Source organism: Dama dama, chromosome 22, assembly GCF_033118175.1.
Source record: "Dama dama isolate Ldn47 chromosome 22, ASM3311817v1, whole genome shotgun sequence".
Taxonomy (NCBI): domain Eukaryota; kingdom Metazoa; phylum Chordata; class Mammalia; order Artiodactyla; family Cervidae; genus Dama; species Dama dama.
This window is the reverse complement of record NC_083702.1, coordinates 59,385,183-59,404,366: the sequence shown is the minus strand read 5'-3', so window position 1 is coordinate 59,404,366 and position 19,184 is coordinate 59,385,183. Positions and strand designations below refer to the sequence as shown.

The 19,184-nt window shown below is 37.3% G+C and overlaps 1 pseudogene; it reads left to right on the top strand.

Moving 5' to 3' along the window:
• The first annotated feature begins 9,222 nt into the window (after positions 1–9,222).
• LOC133043155 (olfactory receptor 6C1-like) lies at positions 9,223–17,061 on the top strand (annotated as a pseudogene).
• Positions 17,062–19,184: the final 2,123 nt, after the last annotated feature.

The window sequence follows — 19,184 nt, the reverse complement described above, 5'->3', positions numbered from 1 at the left end:
ATTTCCCATGAGCCTGGGGCATATGTGGTGGATAAAACAACATGTGGCTCATACTGATTAAAACCGTATAGAGTCATGTCCATAAAGGACCAAGTAATTCCATATCTTGCACCCATTCATTATTTTTGCTACCGTGGCTACAATGGGAGATGTATTAAATATTATCTATAAACAAAATAATTCCAAATGTATTCAGCGTGTGAGGGTGACTTCTAGAAGTGCTGGATCACTTAACCTAAAACTGAAATGATGGCCAATATATTTTTTAATGATTTGACTGACTGATATGATGCATTTGTATGACAAGGAGAGATAAGGTTGTAAAGAAAAAGGCAATGAAAGCTTTGTTTTCATATACTTTACTTTTAATTTAAATAAACCATCACTTGATGAAGGTGGAAGAGGAGAGAGAAAAAGTTGACTTAAAACTTTGTTGAAAAACAAAGATCATAGCATCCAGTCCCATCACTTCATGGCAAATAGATGGGGAAACAATGGAAACAGCAACAGACTTGATTTGCTTGGGCTTCAAAATCACTGCACTTGGTGACTGCAGCCATGAAATTAAAAGACGCTTGCTCCTTGGAAGAAAAGCTATGAAAAACTTAGGCAGTGTATTAAAAAGCAGAGACATTACTTTGCCAACAAAATTCTGTACAGTCAAAAGCTATGTTTTTTCCAGTAGTCCTTTATGGATGTGAGAGTTGGACCGCAAAGAAAGCTGAGAGCCCAAGAATTGATGCTTTTGAGCTGTGATGTTGAAGAAGACTCTTGAGAGTCCCTTGGACTACAAGATCAAAACAAGCAACTCCTGCAGCTCAATTCCAGAAAAATAAATGACCCAATCAAAAAATGGGCCAAAGAACTAAACAGACATTTCTCCAAAGAAGACATACAGATGGCTAACAAACACATGAAAAGATGCTCAACCTCTCTCATTATTAGAGAAATGCAAATCAAAACCACAATGAGGTACCATTACACACCAGTCAGGATGGCTGCTATCCAAAAGTTTACAAGCAATAAATGCTGGAGAGGGTGTGGAGAAAAGGGAACCCTCTTACACTGTTGGTGGGAATGCAAACTAGTACAGCCGCTATGGAAAACAGTGTGGAGATTTCTTAAAAAACTGGAAATAGAACTGCCATATGACCCAGCAATCCCACTTCTGGGCATACACACTGAGGAAACCAGATCTGAAAGAGACACGTGCACCCCAATGTTCATCGCAGCACTGTTTATAATAGCCAGAACATGGAAGCAACCTAGATGCCCATCAGCAGATGAATGGATAAGGAAACTGTGGTACATATACACCATGGAATATTACTCAGCCGTTAAAAAGAATTCATTTGAACCAGTCCTAATGAGATGGATGAAACTGGAGCCCCTTATACAGAGTGAAGTCAGCCAGAAAGATAAAGAACATTACAGCATACTAACACATATATATGGAATTTAGAAAGATGGTAACGATAACCCCATATGCAAAACAGAAAAAGAGGCACAGAAATACAGAACAGACTTTTGAACTCTGTGGGAGAATGTGAGGGTGGGATATTTCAAAAGAACAGCATGTATACTATTTATGGTGAAACAGATCACCAGCCCAGGTGGGATGCATGAGACAAGTGCTCGGACCTGGTGCACTGGGAAGACCCAGAGGAATTGGGTGGAGAGGGAGGTGGGAGGGGGGATCGGGATGGGGAATACGTGTAAATCTATGGCTGATTCATATCAATGTATGACCAAAAAATAATAATAATAATAAAAAAAATAATTTAAAAAAAAAACAGTCAATCATAAAGGAAATCGATCCTGAATATTCATTGGAAGGACTGATGCTGAAGCTGAAGCTCCAATACTTTGGCCACCTCATGCAAAGAGCCGATCATTACAAAAGACCTTGATGCTGAGAAAAATTGAACACAGGAGGAGGAGGAGACAACAGAGGATGCGATGGTTTGATGGCATCACTAACTCGATGGACATGAATTGGAGCAAGCTCCGGGAGATGGTGAAGGACAGAGAAGCCTGGCATACTGCAGTCCATGGGGTTGCAATAAGTCTGACACAACCGAGGGACTGATCCACAACAACAGAATTATTTAATGAAATTATACTCATTTTCATAGTGGAAAAACAAACAAACCTAAAACTCAGAGAGTTGTATTTTTAATGTATTTCTCTCAGAATGCAAAGCCACATAATCAAACACATTATAAATTAAAATTAGTCCTGATGTCACCTTAATATAAAACTTTTTTTTTTCCTTTTAAAGTTAAAATTATCTTCAAATATAGATGCTAGTTAACAAACTGAGACAATCAGGAGAGAAATAGAATATCTCTATGAAAACCTAAAAACTTTGAGAGTGATTTTAGGTGATTACTGTTTTTCCTCATTATTCCTATTCCTACTGGTTGGTGCTTTGAACTGACCTACTTAATTTAACTCCCCTTTTTTATTAGGAAAAATGTAAGATCACTTTTTTTCCCCAAAAGAATCAGGGAAACAGAATTTTGAACTAATTGTAAGATTATTCAAAGGCAGTCTTAAAGCAATAATCTGAAAATAATCTAAATTGATTCCTCTTATGATTTGTTTACATTTAGTTATGATGAAGTTCTTACATGATATTAGAAGTCAGCAAACACAGTCAGGAGTGGAATAAATCATTCCAGAAAAAAAAATCAAGTTGTTTTAAAATAAAAATTTACCCAAGGTATAAAATTAAACCAATCTTCTGTTGTCTTCTGTGACAAATTAACTTTGCACCAAACACACACACACACACACACACACACACACACAAATTATGGCCAAAGGAAAGGGAAAGATCAGCAATTGGAATGCTGAGCAGTAATTTTGAGGGTGCAACATGCCTTAAGGATAAATATGTTTGCAGCATCACTTATGACTTCTTAGGAGGCTGAACATAATAAAAACGAATTCAGTACATGTAGACAATACAGGAGGCTAATTTATGTTTTCAATTATATTGAAGAATTTAGGAAGCTTCTCACATGCATATTTATATAAAATAAGGAAAAACAATGTCTCTGTCTCTAATAGTTGTTTAAATATTGTTGCTTCTTTAAATTGGAGAATTTGGGGAATGATAGTACTCTTTTGTCAAAAAAGCCATCCTTAAATTTACTTTAGAATGACAGAGATGTCCTGAAAGTCATTTCTAGTTATTTTACTTAGCACAATGGCAAGCCTTTATTTATATAATAGGTTAATTTTCACATTCAATGAGCTACAAGCATGATTTGACAGTGGGGTATCCATTATTAGAGTTCATTAAAAAGAGAGGGACAGAAAGGAATATGAAGCTTGTTAAATTAAGCTCCATGGGACTAAGGGGAAAATGTGGATAGATTGTTAGGAAGGCAAGTCTGAAATTATGTTTTAGAAACTTAGAAATATTCTTCATTACCTCACCAAGGATATTCCAGGAATGGTTGACAGATCACACCTTAGAAAGTGTTTATAGTTCAGAGTAATACAGAGTTGTTCATTACAGAGGTTTGTTAATTGAGAACAATGCTTTGGTGTTTATAAATACCTATCACATAATTGAATTGCTATACATTTGTCTACAGAATATGAAATTTTAATGTCTATTTTTCTTGCAAGTGTTCTTCACCTTTCTTTTCCCTCTAGTCCCTGAGGATTAGGGAAAAAATAAGTTCATTTTCTTGTGAACGTCACATATTCTCTCTGTAGCACTGACTATGATCCATCTCAGCAGGAATTTTCCTTAAATCAACAGCAGCTACACTTTTTGCTGTTCAATGAAGTGAGTGAAAGAAGTCTCAGACTAGTAAGTGAAAAAAACACTGAAAATTTGCACAATATTATGATGCTTTACATGTTACAAATCAGAAAACCTATATCTTGATATTAAATAGTCTATTGCCAAAATTTCTGACACTGGAATGTAAACTTCACTATTTAATGAGTATTCTCAGAATGAGTGATATGAAAATGAACTGGTTTAATGTAGGGAGGGAATTCTTTGCTTCTTTTTAAAATGCATTATTTTAAATATTATTATTTAATGCTTATTATTATCATAACTGTTATTTAGAAAGACAAAATAAAAGACCTTCTTTGCTATTTCTTGGATTATTCCAAGGTAGTAGTGACTTTCTATTAACAAAATATTAATGTAGATAAAAAAATATAATATAGGTTAGAAAGCTATACATATGTATATAGAGAAAGACAGACAGAGGGAGAGGGAAAGAGAAAGAGAGCATTAATATCATTTAGATGGGAGAAATTTTGAAGGAAAAAAAAAATGTTTTCTGGAAGATAATGCTTTAAGTTTTACTTTCAGTTCAGTTCAGTTCAGTCGCTCAGTCGTGTCTGACCCTTTGTGACCCCATGAATTGCAGCACGCCAGGCCTCCCTGTCCACAACCAACTCCCAGAGTTTACTCAGACTCATGCCCATCGAGTCGGTGATGCCATCCAGCCATCTCATCCTCATCGTCCCCTCCTCCTCCTGCCCCCAATCCCACCCAGCATCACGGTCTTTTCCAATGAGTCAACTCTTCACATAAGGTGGGCAAAGTAATTGAGTTTCAGCTTCAACATCAGTCCTTCCAATGAACACCCAGGACTGATCTCCTTTAGGATGGACTGGTTGGATCTCCTTGCAGTCCAAGGGACTCTCAAGAGTCTTCTCCAACACCACAGTTCAAAAGCATCAGTTTTTCGGCACTCAGTTTTCTTCACAGTCCAACACTCACATCCATACATGATCACTGGAAAAACAATAGCCTTGACCAGACAGACCTTTGTTGGCAAAGTAATGTCTCTGCTTTTTAATATGCTATCTAGGTTGGACATAACTTTCCTTCCAAGGAGTAAACGTCTTTTAATTTCATGGCTGCAATCACCATCTGCACTGATTTTGGAGGCCAAAAAAATAAAGTCTGACACTGTTTCCACTGTCTCCCCATCTATTTCCCATGAGGTAATGGGACCAGATGCCATGATCTTAGTTTTGTAAATGTTAAGCTTTAAGCCAACTTTTTCACTCTCCTCTTTCACTTTCATCAAGAGGCTTTTTTAGTTCCTCTTCACTCTCTGCCATAAGGGTGGTGTCCTCTGCATATCTGAGGTTATTGTTATTTCTCCCTGCAATCTTGATTCCAGCTTGTGCTTCATCCAGCCCAGCATTTCTCATGATGTATTCTTCATAAAAGTTAAATAAGCAGGGTGACAATATACAGCCTTGACGTACTCCTTTTCCTATTTGGAACCAGTCTGTTGTTCCATGTCCAGTTCTAACTGTTGCTTCCTGACCTGCATACAGGTTTCTCAAGAGGCAGGTCAGGTCGTCTGGTATTCCCATCTCTTTCAGAATTTTCCACAGTTTATTGTGATCCACACAGTCAAAGGCTTTGGCATAGTCAATAAAGCAGAAATAGATGTTTTTCTGGAACTCTCTTGCTTTTTCGATGATCCAGCAGATGTTGGCAATTTGATCTCTGGTTCCTCTGCCTTTTCTAAAACCAGCTTGAACATCTGGAAGTTCTCGGTTCACATACTGCTGAAGCCTGGCTTGGAGAATTTTGAGCATTACCTTACTAGCGTGTGAGATGAGTGCAATTGTGCGGTAGTTTGACCATTCTTTGGGATTGCCTTTCTTAGCGGTTGGAATGAAAACTGATCTTTTCCAGTCCTGTGGCCACTGCTGAGTTTTCCAAATTTGCTGGCATATTGAGTGCAGCACTTTCACAGTGTCATCTTTCAGGATTTGAAATAGCTCAACTGGAATTCCATCACATTCACTAGCTTTGTTCATAGTGATGTTTTCTAAGGCCCACTTGACTTCACATTCCAGGATGTCTGGCTCTAGGTCAGTGACCACACCATTGTGATTATCTGGATCATGAAGATCTTTTTTGTACAGTTCTTCTGTGTATTCCTGCCACCTCTTCTTAATATCTTCTGCTTGTGTTAGGTCCATACCGTTTCTGTCCTTTATCGAACCCATCTTTGCCTGAAATGTTCCCTTGATATCTCTAATTTTCTTGAAGAGATCTCTAGTCTTTCCCATTCTGTTGTTTTCCTCTATTTCTTTGCATTGATCACTGAGGAAGGCTTTCTTATCTCTCCCGGCTATTCTTTGGAACTCTGCAATATTTGGTTTCCTTAGCCCATGACACAGATCATTAATCACAGTCTACTAAAGATCCAATGTGCCTCTTCTATACTCTGGACTCTTTAAAGATATCCCCAACACTTTTGGCACCAGGGACCAGTTTCCTGGACGACTCTTTTTCCATGAACCAGAATAGAAGGTGGTTTCAGGATTATTCAAGTAGTGTGACATTTATGGTGAACTTTATTTTTATTGCTACTGCATCAGATCCACCTCAGATCATCAGACATTGAATCATGGAGTTCAGGGACCCCACCTCTAATACCTGAGGAGGTCACGACAATGAATGCATTACCTGTGGCTTCAGATGAGGAGTAGGAGGTTGGGAAAGTGAAAGTTTTCTTAGTGAAAACTTAGAAATCTGTCACATTGTGAAAGATTTTACTCTAATGACTTTCATCTTGGACGGACCCATCTGAGTGATCTTTTTCTGACATACTTGGATTTACTATATTAACTAGTACATAAAAATACAAGAAATTAGGTGAAAGATTAGGAAATAATACAATTTTACTGGGTTTGAAGAAAAGAGGAGTTTCTCAGTGGGAAAGGCTTTTAAAAATACTTAGGAATATATCTACCTAAAGAAACAAAAGACCTATATATAGAAAACTATAAAACACTGGTGAAAGAAATCAAAGAGGACACAAATAGATGGAGAAATATACCATGTTCATGGATCAGAGGAATCAATATTGTCAAAATGAGTATACGACCCAAAGCAATCTATAGACTCAATGCAATCCCCATCAAGCTACCGATGGTATTTTTCAGAGAACTAGAACAAATAATTTCACAATTTGTTTGGAAATACAAAAAACCTCAAATAGCCAAGGCAATCTTGAGAAAGAAGAGTGGAACTGGAGGAATCAACCTGCCTGACTTCAGGCTCTACTACAAAGCCACAGTCATCAAGACAGTATGGTACGGGCACAAAGACAGAAATATAGATCAATGGAACAGAATAGAAAGCCCAGAGATAAATCCACACACCTATGGACATCTTATCTTTCACAAAGGAGGCAAGGATATATAATGGAGGAAAGACAATCTCTTTAACAAGTGGTGCTGGGAAAACTGGTCAACCACTTGTAAAAGAATGAAACTAGAACACTTTCTAGCACCATACACAAAAATAAACTCAAAATGGATTAAAGATCTAAACATAAGACCAGAAATGATTAAACTCCTAGAAGAAAATATAGGCAAAACACTCTCCGACATAAACCACAGCAGGATCCTCTATGACCCACCTCCCAGAATATTGGAAATAAAAGCAAAAATAAACAAATGGCACCTAATGAAACTTAAAAGCTTTTGCACTACAAAAGAAACTATAAGCAAGCTGAAAAGACAGCCTTCAGAAAGGGAGAAAATAATAGCAAACAAAGCAACCGACAAAGAATTAATCTCAAAAATATACAAGCAACTCCTGCAGCTCAATTCCAGAAAAATAAAAGACCCAATCAAAAAGTAGGCCAAAGAACTAAACAAACATTTCTCCCAAGAAGACATACAGATGGCTAACAAACACATGAAAAGATGGTCAACATCACTCATTATCAGAGAAATGCAAATCAAAACCACAATGAGGTACCACTTCATGCCAGTCAGAATGGCTGCTATCCAAAGTCTACAAGCAATAAATGCTGGAGAGGGTGTGGAGAAAAGGGATCCTTCTTACACTGTTGGTGGGAATGCAACCTAGTACAGCCACTATGGAGAACAGGGTGGAGATTCCTTAAAACACTGGAAATAGAACTGCCATATGACCCAGCAATACCACTCCTAGGCATACACACTGAGGAAACCAGAATTGAAAGAGACACGTGCACCTCAGTGTTCATTGTGGCACTGTTTATAATAGCCAGGACAAGGAATCAACCTAGATGTCCATCAGCAGACGAATGGATAATAAAGCTGTGGTACATATACACAATGGAATATTACTCAGCCATTAAAAAGAATACATTTGAATCAGTTCTAATGAGGTGGGTGAAACTGGAGCCTATTATACAGAGTGAAGTAAGCCAGAAAGAAAAACACCAATACAGTATACTAACGCATATATGTGGAATTTAGAAAGATGGTAATGGTAACCCTGTATGCGAGACAGCTAAAGAGACACAGATGTATTGAACAGTGTTTTGGACTCTGTGGGAGAGGGTGAGGGCGGGATGATATGGGAGAATCCATTGAAACATGTAAATTATCATATGTGAAACGAATCGCCAGTCCAGGTTTGATACATGAGACAGGGTGCTCAGGGCTGGTGCACTGGGATGACCCAGAGGGATGTAATAGGGAGGGAGGTAGGAGGGGGTTTCATGATGGGGAACACATGTACACCCATGGAGGATTCAAGTCAATGTATGGCAAAACCAATACAGTATTGTAAAGTAAAATTAATTAATTAATTAATTTAAAAAATAAATAAATAAAAAGTCAATAGGTAGAATTTCTATTTTGGTATTTCAAACGCTTCGAAAGGCCTATGTTAAAATCCCTGCTCTTCCCATTCACAGTGCGTGATTTGGATTTTTGTCATTTAGCAGATAAGTCCTGTCCCACTCTTGTGCAAATTCATGAACTGTAGCCTGCCAGGCTTCTCTGTCTGTGGGATTTCCCAGGCATGAATTCTGGAGTGTATTGCCATTTCTTTCTCCAGCCGACCTTCCCAACCAAGGAATGGACCTAAGTCTCCTGCATTGCAGGTAAATTCTTTACTACTGACCCACTAGGAAAGCCCATGATTTGGATTAGCTCTTTAAAAATAATTTTAGCCTGGCTTCAATCAGTAAATTAGAATTTTAAAAAGAAAAATTCTATGAGAAATTCAGACCAGCATATGGTGAAAAAAATTACTTTAAAGCAAGTTATCCATTTTTATTAAGTTGTTTTAAAGATCTCCCAAGTCAAATCAAATATGGCATAACACTTAAAGAAATAAATTCCAGTGCTATTCTTGAATAAGTCCCTTTTATTTGAGGCTTCTTTTTATTTTTCTCCCAAAATGTACACAAAAGAAGAAGGACAAAAATGAGAAACTACACAGAAACAACAGAGTTTATCCCTGGGACTGTCAGATGACCCATAACTTCAGGTTGTGATCTTTGTCTTTCTGCTCATCAACTACAGGCTCAACATCACTGGGAACCTGACCTTTATCACCTTGACACTGAAGGATGCCCAACTCCAGACCCCCGTGTCTTGCTTCCTCAGGAGTTTCTCCATATTAGAAGTGTTATTCACAACTGTCACTATTCCTAAGTTTCTGACCTTATTACAGGAGATAAAACCATTTCTTTTAATTATTGTATGGCTCAGTTATTTTATTTTATTTTTTTCATTCTCTTCGGAGTCACTGAGTTTTATCTTCTGGCTGCCGAGTCCTATGACTGTTACATTGCCATCTGCAAATCACTGCATTACATTGCCATCACGAATCATAGTCTTCACACTGCTTGTCTTGGCCTCTTGGCTGGCTTCATTCCTAATTATATTCCCATTACTCATGTTCTTCATACAGCTCAGTTACTGTAAGTCCAGTACTATCAACCATTTTACTTGTGATTATCTCCCCTCTAACCTAGATAGCATATTAAAAAGCAGAGACATTACTCTGTCAACAAAGGTCCATCTAGGCAAGGCTATGGTTTTCCAGTGGTCATGTATGGATGTGAGAGTTGGACTATGAAGAAAGCTGAGTGCCAAAGAATTGATGTTTTTGAACTGTGGTGTTGGAGAAGACTCTTGAGAGTCCCATGGACTGCAAGGAGATCCAACCAGTCCATCCTAAAGGAGATCAGTCCTGGGTGTTCATTGGAAGAACTGATGCTAAAGCTGAAACTCCAATACTTTGGCCACCTCATGTAAAGAGTTGACTCATTGGAAAAGACCCTGATGCTGGGAGGGATTGGGAGCAGGAGGAGAAGGGGACGACAGAGGATGAGATGGCTGGATGGTATCATCGACTTGATGGACATGAATTTGAGTAAACTCCTGGAGTTGGTGATGGACAGGGAGGCCAGGCGTGCTGTGATTCATGTGGTTGCACAGAGTCAGACGCAACTGAACTGAACTAATACATATATCAAGAAGGGAAGCAAAAAGCAAAGGAGAAAAGGAAAGATATACCCATTTGAATGCAGAGTTCCAAAAAAATAGCAAGGAGAGGTAAGAAAGCCTTCCTCAGCAATCAATGCAAAGAAATAGAGGAAAACAATATAATGGGAAAGACTAGAGATCTCTTCAAGAAAATTAGAGATACCAAGGGAACATTTCATGCAAAGATGGGCTCAATAAAGGACAGAAATGGTATGGACCTAACAGAAGCAGAAAATATTAAGAAGAGGTGGCAAGAATACACAGAAGAACTGTACAAAAAAGATCTTCATGACCCAAATAATCATGATGGTGTGATCACTCAACTAGAGCCAGACATCCTGGAATGTGAAGTCAAGTGGGCCTTAAGAAGCATCACTACGAACTAAGCTAGTGGAGGTGATGGAATACCAGTTGAGCTATTTCAAATCCTGAAAGATGACACTGTGAAAGTGCTGCACTCAATATGCCAGCAACTTTGGAAAACTCAGCAGTGGCCACAGGACTGGAAACGGTCAGTTTTCATTCCAGTCCCTAAGAAAGGCAATGCCAAAGAATGCTCAAACTACCGCACAATTGAACTCATCTCACATATTAGTAAAGTAATGCTTAAAATTCCCCAAGCTCAGGGCTGGTGCACTGGGAAGACCCAGAGGGATGGGATGGGGAGGGAGCAGAAAGGAGGGATCAGGAAGGGGAACACATGTAAATCCATGGCTGATTCATGTCAATATATGGCAAAAACCACTACAATATTGTAAAGTAATTAGCTTCCAACTAATAAAAATAAATGAAAAAAAAAAATTATCCAAGCCAGGCTTCAGCAATACATGAACCGTGAACATCCAGATGTTCAAGCTGGTTTTAGAAAAAGCAGAGGAACCAGAGATCAAATTGCCAACATCTGCTGGATCATTGAAAAAGCAAAAGAGTTCCAGAAAAACATCTATTTCTGCTTTACTGACAATGCCAAAGACTTTGATGGTGTGCATCACAATAAACTGTGGGAAATTCTGAAAGAGATGGGAATACCAGACGACCTGACCTGCCTCTTGAGAAATCTGTATGCAGGTCAGGAAGCAACAGTTAGAACTGTACATGGACCAACAGACGAGTTCCAAATAGCAAAAGTAGTATGTCAAGGTTGTATACTGTCAGCCTGCTTATTTAATTTGCATGCAGAGTACATCATGAGAAATGCTGGGCTTGAGAAAGCACAAGTTGGAATCAAGATTTCCAGGAGAAATATCAATAACCTCAGATATGCAGACAACACCACCCTTATGGCAGAAAGTGAAGAAGAACTAAAGAGCCTCTTGATGAAAGTGAAAGAGGGGAGCGAAAAAGTTGACTTAAAGCTCAATATTCAGAAAACTAAGATCATGACATCCAGTTCCATCACTTCATGGCAATAAGATGGGAGACTGTGGAAACAGTGGCTGACTTTATTTTTGGGGCTCCAAAATCACTGCAGATGGTGATTGCAGCCATGAAATTAAAAGACGCTTACTCCTTGGAAGGAAAGTTATGACCACCCTAGACAGCATATTAAAAAGCAGAGATATTGCTTTGCCGACAAAGGTCCATGTAGTAGACCTTTGGTTTTTCCAATAGTCATGTATGGATGGGAGAGTTGGACCATAAAGAAACCTGAGTGCCAAGGAATTGATGCTTTTGAACTGTGGTGTTAGAGAAGACTCTTAAGAGTCCCTTGGACTGCAAGGAGATCCAATCAGTCCATCCTAAAGGAGATCAGTCCTGGGTGTTCATTGGAAGACCTGATGTTGAAGCTGAAATTCCAATACTTTGGCCACCTGATGCAAAGAGCTGACTCATTTGAAAAGACCCTGATGCTGGGACCGGTTGAGGGCAGGAGGAGAAGGGGACGACAGAGGATGAGATGACTGGATGGCATCATCGGCTTGATGGACATGGGTTTGGGTGGACTCTGGGAGTTGGTGATGGACAGGGAAGCCTGGAGTTCTGCGGTTCATGGGGTCACAAAGAGCCGGACACGACTGAGTGACTGAACTGAACTGAACTGATACACATATCATGAGAACAATTTTGAGGATCCCTTCTATCACTCAGAGGACAAAGGCCTTTCCACATGTTCTTCCCACATGATTGCCATCTCCATCTCTTATGGCAGCTGCATTTTCATGTACATGAATCCATCAGCAAAGGACAGGGTCTCTTTTGAGCAAGGGAGTAGCTGTGCTAAATATTTCAGTTGCCCCCATGCTAAAACCATTCATCTATACCCTAGGATTCAGCAAGTCAAGAGAGCCTTCATGGATGTGGCAAGGAAGAATTTACTTTTCTCAAGGAAATGAAAAAATAAAAGTCTGTTTTTCATAAATAAGAGGCATAATGAAATGCAATTAAATAAAACTCAGAACTATTCAAAATCTATTAATTTTCATATTGTCTCCAGAGTTATTTTCCATCACTCATAATTTCATTGACATAAGCTTTACTAGGATACTGTAGATATTTTTTTTTTTTTCCTATTCAAATTCCCATCTTTCTCTCATTCACTTACCTTCCTTTGGGCTCAGCTTTTCATTCTGTGCTTCCTGATTGGTGCCAGGGGTAAAGAGTCCGCCTGCCAATGCAGGACATGCAAGAGACACAGGTTTGATCCCTGGATGGGGAAGACACTCTGGAATAGGAAATGGCAGCACTCTCCAGTATTCTTGCCTGGAAAATGCTATGAACAGAGGATCCTGATGGGCTACGGTCCATGCTGTCACAAAGACCTGGCATGATTGTGCAGCTGCACGTGTGTTCCACACTGTAACTATGAAACTGCAATTTCCTTCTTTGTAACTTTTAAAAGCCCATTTCTTCCACAGTATTTTTTGGGAAATTGAATTCAAACAGAAAGAAGCAGAACAGGAATGCACAAGAGAGATTTCTTTCTAGAAATTCAGGAAACAGTAAATCATGCTAAACACTATTTTTAATTTACTATACAAGACCATGAGCATAATCTGACCATCTTATTAGGGTATTACATATATTATTCTCTCCATACAATGGCCTACTTTGTAATTATGTGAAAAACAGCACAACTAAAAAATTAAAAATTAAAAAATTAAAATTAAAAAATTAAAAAAAGAATTAATGAAATTATAGTTTCTTGAGAAATCAAAAATCTTTTATTACCCAACTTAAAATTTTCTCTGCCATGTAATTTATCAATTTGAGAACAATTATGAATATATACTTTCAAGAAAACTGTGAAATTGCCCCTCTTTTGGGGAACACTTTAAGTAACACATAACAATTTCTAATAAAAGCCTGAAGAATTAAAAATTATTGGAAACCATATATGACTACATTTGCTATAATCAGTTTTATATTTAAATTAATGCTTGAAGTTGAGCTGTTTTTTTAATTAATCAATAGCTGACAGTTTTTACAACTTTCTATTATTAGTGGTTATTTTGAGTTGATATCATACACATATAACACATTCAACTAATTAATTAGATGAAAAACTTAATTAATAGGGATAAAGACACTGATATTGGCAAAATTTTACTGTATATAAATTTGAAATTTTCTTTTGTTAAAAATTTGTATGTTCACTCTGCTTTAAGCATTATAATGATTAGAATTTAGAAGATGATTATGCAAGATCATGCAATCATGCAATTCTGGCACTAAACTTTTTTTTTTTGCTTTTCCATGAAGCCAAAATTTTAAATAATACTGAATGTTATCCAAACTCATCTTACATTTTCTAACCTTTTTTCTATAAAGACTGTATTTGTAATTCATTGAGCCAAATTATTCCTGATATGCATACACTGTACTCAGTTGAAAGTTTAGATCCATACTTGCTGAAAAACAAAGAAAATAACTTTAAACATTACTAAAGAATTTTCCAGTTTGGAAAGAGTCATGGAGCTACTATCTCCTACCTTCTTGTTGAATCAATAATTTCTACAGTTAACTGGAAATATTTGAAAATACTGAAGTTTAGAACTGATTGATGATGTGGGTTCTTGATACCTGAATAAAAATATACCATAAACTAGCGAGTTATAGTTCCAGGAATTAAAAGAACTGTAAATTTTATTACAAAAGATATGAAGGAGTTTATGTTGATATCAAATAATGTGGCTCTTTAACTCTACACAAACTCTTTAGTGGTTATTATAAAGGTTTCAATCAGTGTAAACATTTTAATTATCAGTATTGGAAGTCAACACAATTTGTGTCTAAAGGACACTATATTAATAATTTAGAATTTGCAGACCATAGCATCCCTGATAAAATTACTCAATTCTCCCCCTCTGTCATACAAATGCAGCTATAAACCATATGTGAATGAAAGGGCTCAGGTGTGCCCAATTAAACTTTTAACACAAATAGGTGGTGGACCAACTGTGACCCATGGACAAGTTTTTCCATAAACATTGGCTAGTATATTATTTCTTATTTAACATAAGTTAATTTGACTAAAATTTGAAAATTCAATAAAAGATGTAAGATTTTCAAATTTAACAGCAAATGTCATTTATTTATTGTTAAGAAGGTGAATGAGGACATCCATAAAATATTTATAGAAGAAAAGATGAGGCAAACATTTCTAACTCATTTTTGGACATTTACATTGTTTTTGATATCAAAAGGTTAAGTGAGAAAGTCACCAGCAATTTGACTCATAAGTAAGGGGATAAAGCACTAAAAGAAATGATCAAAACTAGTATTTCATGTTACATGTGGCCCTATCCCAAAGATAATTTATCTTTAGAGGATTTACATGTGGAGTTTGCCTCATCAAAAGACTAAAAATGAAAAACAAAAGTTGAAATGAAAATCATATATGTGATGACAAAATGCAGTGACCATTCATGATTTTTTAAAGTCTCTTAGTAAAATAGAATAAAACATTATTTCAATAGCATAAGTAACCTGACTAGATCATCACAATTGGATATGCTACATGCTCCTTGTCTGGCTCTAATTTGAACAAGCCAACAAAAAAGTGATGTTTTGAGACAATTGGGTATCTAGGATTATGTTCCCAGTGGCTCAGTGGTAAAGAATCCTCCTGCCAATGCAGAAGACTCAGGAGACATGGGTTCAGTCCCTGGGTCAGGAAGATCTCCTAGAGGAGGAACTAGCAACCTCCTCCTGTGTTCTTGCCTGGAAAATCCCATAAGCAGAGGAGCCTGGTGGGCTAGAGCCCATGGGGTCACAAAGAATCGGACACAACTGAGCAAGTGAGCATGAACATGCGCAAGTGTGTGCAAGGTGATAAATGATACCAAAGTTGCTAATTTAGCTAACTTGGAAACTGCATCAGGATTAAGCAATATATATTTTAGGAGTTCATACTGAAAATATACAGGTAAGAAAAAGTTTGCTGTATAAGTTCTAGTTTAAAATACAACAAAATATTTAAAAGTTTTTTAAAAAACAGGTAAAACAATATAAAATAGCCTTCATATCTATTGAATCTGCTTGACCTGCACTTGAAACTATTTCTCCAGTTCTCTATCCTAGTGTATACTTGAAAATATTCAAAATTTAAAGTTTACAGCAAATATCATTTTTAATGTTTTAAATAATAGCTGTAGTCTTGGTAAAATCAGTTATAAGATGTGGAGGACCACCATAACTGCTTTATTCAATACTCTGCTGGAGATTCTATCCAGGAAACTAGTTCAACAAAAATTGAAAAATATCAGAAATGAGAAAAATTAAAAAACAAAAATCATTCTTTGCAATTAACATGATTTTCCTTCTAGGACCTTAATATATTTACACTAAATGTTTCTTAAACTGGAAAGTCTTCCTCTCCCAGATAATCACATGGTTAGCACCCATCCCTCCTTCAGATCTCTGTCCAAATATCACCTCAATAAAATCTACCCCATTGACACTATTTAAAATTATACTAGCTCCCCACTTCCAAGCCATTTCAGTTTTTTCTTCCTCTTCAAAACTTATTATTATTACATTCATGCTTATTGTCTACATTCTCTCCCATCCCTCACCCCATGAAAGCCGGGATATTTGTCCACTTTGTAGATGAACTGGTTCACTCCCAGTAGTGGTGTGCTGGAGCCTGTCTGGATCACATCATGGGACCCAATTGTGCACAGGTTCTTAAAATCTGTCCCGGTAAGAGACTTTGCCTTAATATTTGAAGGGACTGGCAACCCAGTCCAGGATTCTTGACTGGAGAATTCCATGGACAGAGGAGCCTGGTGGGCTACAGTCAATGGGGTCGCAAAGAGTTGGACACGACTGAGCAACCAACATTTTTTTATCCAAATAGTGATTCTTTTCATATTTTGTTTCTCAAATTCTTTAACAATCAGTTTTAAAGATTTTATTGAGTACTGGAGATTGATTATACACCAAAATTATTTCAACATATTTATTCATTCAGAAATATTTATTGAGTATCCACCACATGACTGACAGATGTTCTAAATGAGAGAATAGTAAATGTTTAACAACGGCCTCTCAGAGGTGAAGTTGAGGGGCTGATTTGTCAAGTTTTTCAATTTCTAAATCTAAATCAAATTTTTGCACACTCAGTGTGACATGTTTATGAAGTTACTTCATGTGGTTTTTGACTCTTTTTTTTTTTTCTTAATAATTGTATGTATTTGTTTATTTTGGCTGCACCGGCTTTCTCTAGCTGAGACAGGTGGCTGCTGCTGTCTACTCACCATGTGTGAGCATCTCACTGCGGCGGCTTCTCCTCAGGTGGAGCAGGGCTGCAGGCGGGAACGGCTTCAGTAGCTGCAGCAGGCTGACTCAGTAATCGCGGTCCCCGCGCTCTAGAGCACAGGCTCAGATTTTGTGGCAAACGGTCTTAGCTGCTCCATGGCTTGAGGAATCTTCCCACTTCAGGGATCACAGCCGCGTCTCTAGCACTGGCAAGTGGATTCTCTACCACTGAGCTACTAAGGAAGTGTAAGCACTTTCTTATTAATACTCTCAAAACCGATTCACCTGTGTCTTTTCATAATACCTCATCAGCCCTCTGTTTACTTAACAAATTACCCTGAGAAAACAGGAAAGACAAGGTAAATCCAATTCCCTGTGTTTGACATACATGGAGAAGAAATTTCAAAATCTCTTTTTCTCAAAGCAGCATTCATAGGAAAATATAAGAGTCTCTGAAGCCTAAGGAAAATATTACTTAAATTGCATGGATAAATAATCATAGAATTACAAAGTCTTCATTTAAAATCTGTGCATTAATCTAAAAAAATGTTTTAATAAGTAATGCTTTATTATGTGAAAGTTGTAAATATAAGAAATATTTGACTAGTCCCCCCAAGTGCAACTGAGATTGTACACAGAACTCAGATAAGAGACAAGAATCAATTATGAGTTACAGTATAATGAAATGTGCACCAATTTTGCAATATCAGGAATGAAGGATATTGTGGGTCAAATATTACCAGTTGAACCACAATGAGAATATAATCCTTGAGAGCAATGACACGGTTAAGTCACCATATTTGTTTTGAGAGTACAATTGAAACCAAATAAATTGCTACCTCAGCTCAACAACTCTGAAATTATATAATTATTGAAGTGATCAGACCATAAAATTTGAGACTAAATCATCAAGAAAAACCAGGAAGCAAGTAAAATTTGTTATTATTCAGGTTAATGCATATTATTACATCTCATTTATGTGTTTTAAAGTAATATTTGCATATGGGTTTGTGAAATTTAAAAAGTTTTTGATATTAAAGAGTAAATAGTGGTTTACTAACAAGAAAACTATTGATGGGGTCCTAAAGAAGCAGTGTAGCAATAAGTATTGAGTTGTTCATTAATTTTTCCTAAGTTAAATGGTTTTCGTTTATAGAAATAAAACCATAAAAATGACATTCCTTATTTAAAGGAATATCTGCTTCCCAGTAAAGGTTTTGCCCACCTACTTATTAATTTGCTAAGGCAAAATAGTAAAACAAAAGAAAATAAGTGTGCATTGTATGAACTAAACTGAGTGTAGGCAATTATTTAATTTGGTAGCGGAAGTTACACTTTCTTGTGCTTTTTGTCTCATCAGAAAAGGAAGAAATTAAGGCATTGCATCAACCAAACCTTTATGAAAGTAAATTAGGAGAGAGTGCCACCAAAATATTCCCATGGGTAAATACCTATATTCTAAAGTGAGATATTACGGAGCTGTGTTGTTGTTGGTCAGGGGGTTATTGTGTCTGACTCATGGGGTTGAACAACCCCATGAACTGCAGCATGCCAGTCTTCCCTGTCCCTCACTATTTCCTGGAGTTTGCTCAAACACACGTCCACTAAATCTATGATGCCATGAAGGCATCTCATCTTCTTTGTCCCCTTCACCTCAGCCCTCAATGTTTCCCAGCATCAGGGTCTTTTCCAGTGAGTCAGCTCTTCCAATGAATATTCAGAACTGATTTCATTTAGGATTGACTGGTTTGATCTTCTTGCAGCCCAAGGGGCTCTCAGGAACCCCACACCACAGTTCAAAAGCATCAATTCTTCGGCGTTCAACTTTCTTTGTAGTCCAACTCTCACATCCACACATGACTACTAGAAAAACCAAAGCTTTGACTAGATGATCTTTTGTTGGCAAAATAATGTCTCTGCTTTTTAAAATGCTGTCACGGTTGGTCATAGCTTTTCTTCCAAGGAGCAAGCATCTTTTAATTTTATGGCTACAGTCACCATCTGTAGTGATTTTAGAGCCCCCCAAAATAAAGTCTGTCACTATTTCCACTGTTTCCCCACCTATTTGCCATGGAGTGATGGGACTGGTTGCCATGATCTTAGTTTTCTGAATGTTGTGTTTTCAGCCAACTTTTTCACTCTCCTCCTCTTTCACTTTCGTCAAAAAGCTCTTTAGTTCTTCTTCTCTTTCTGCC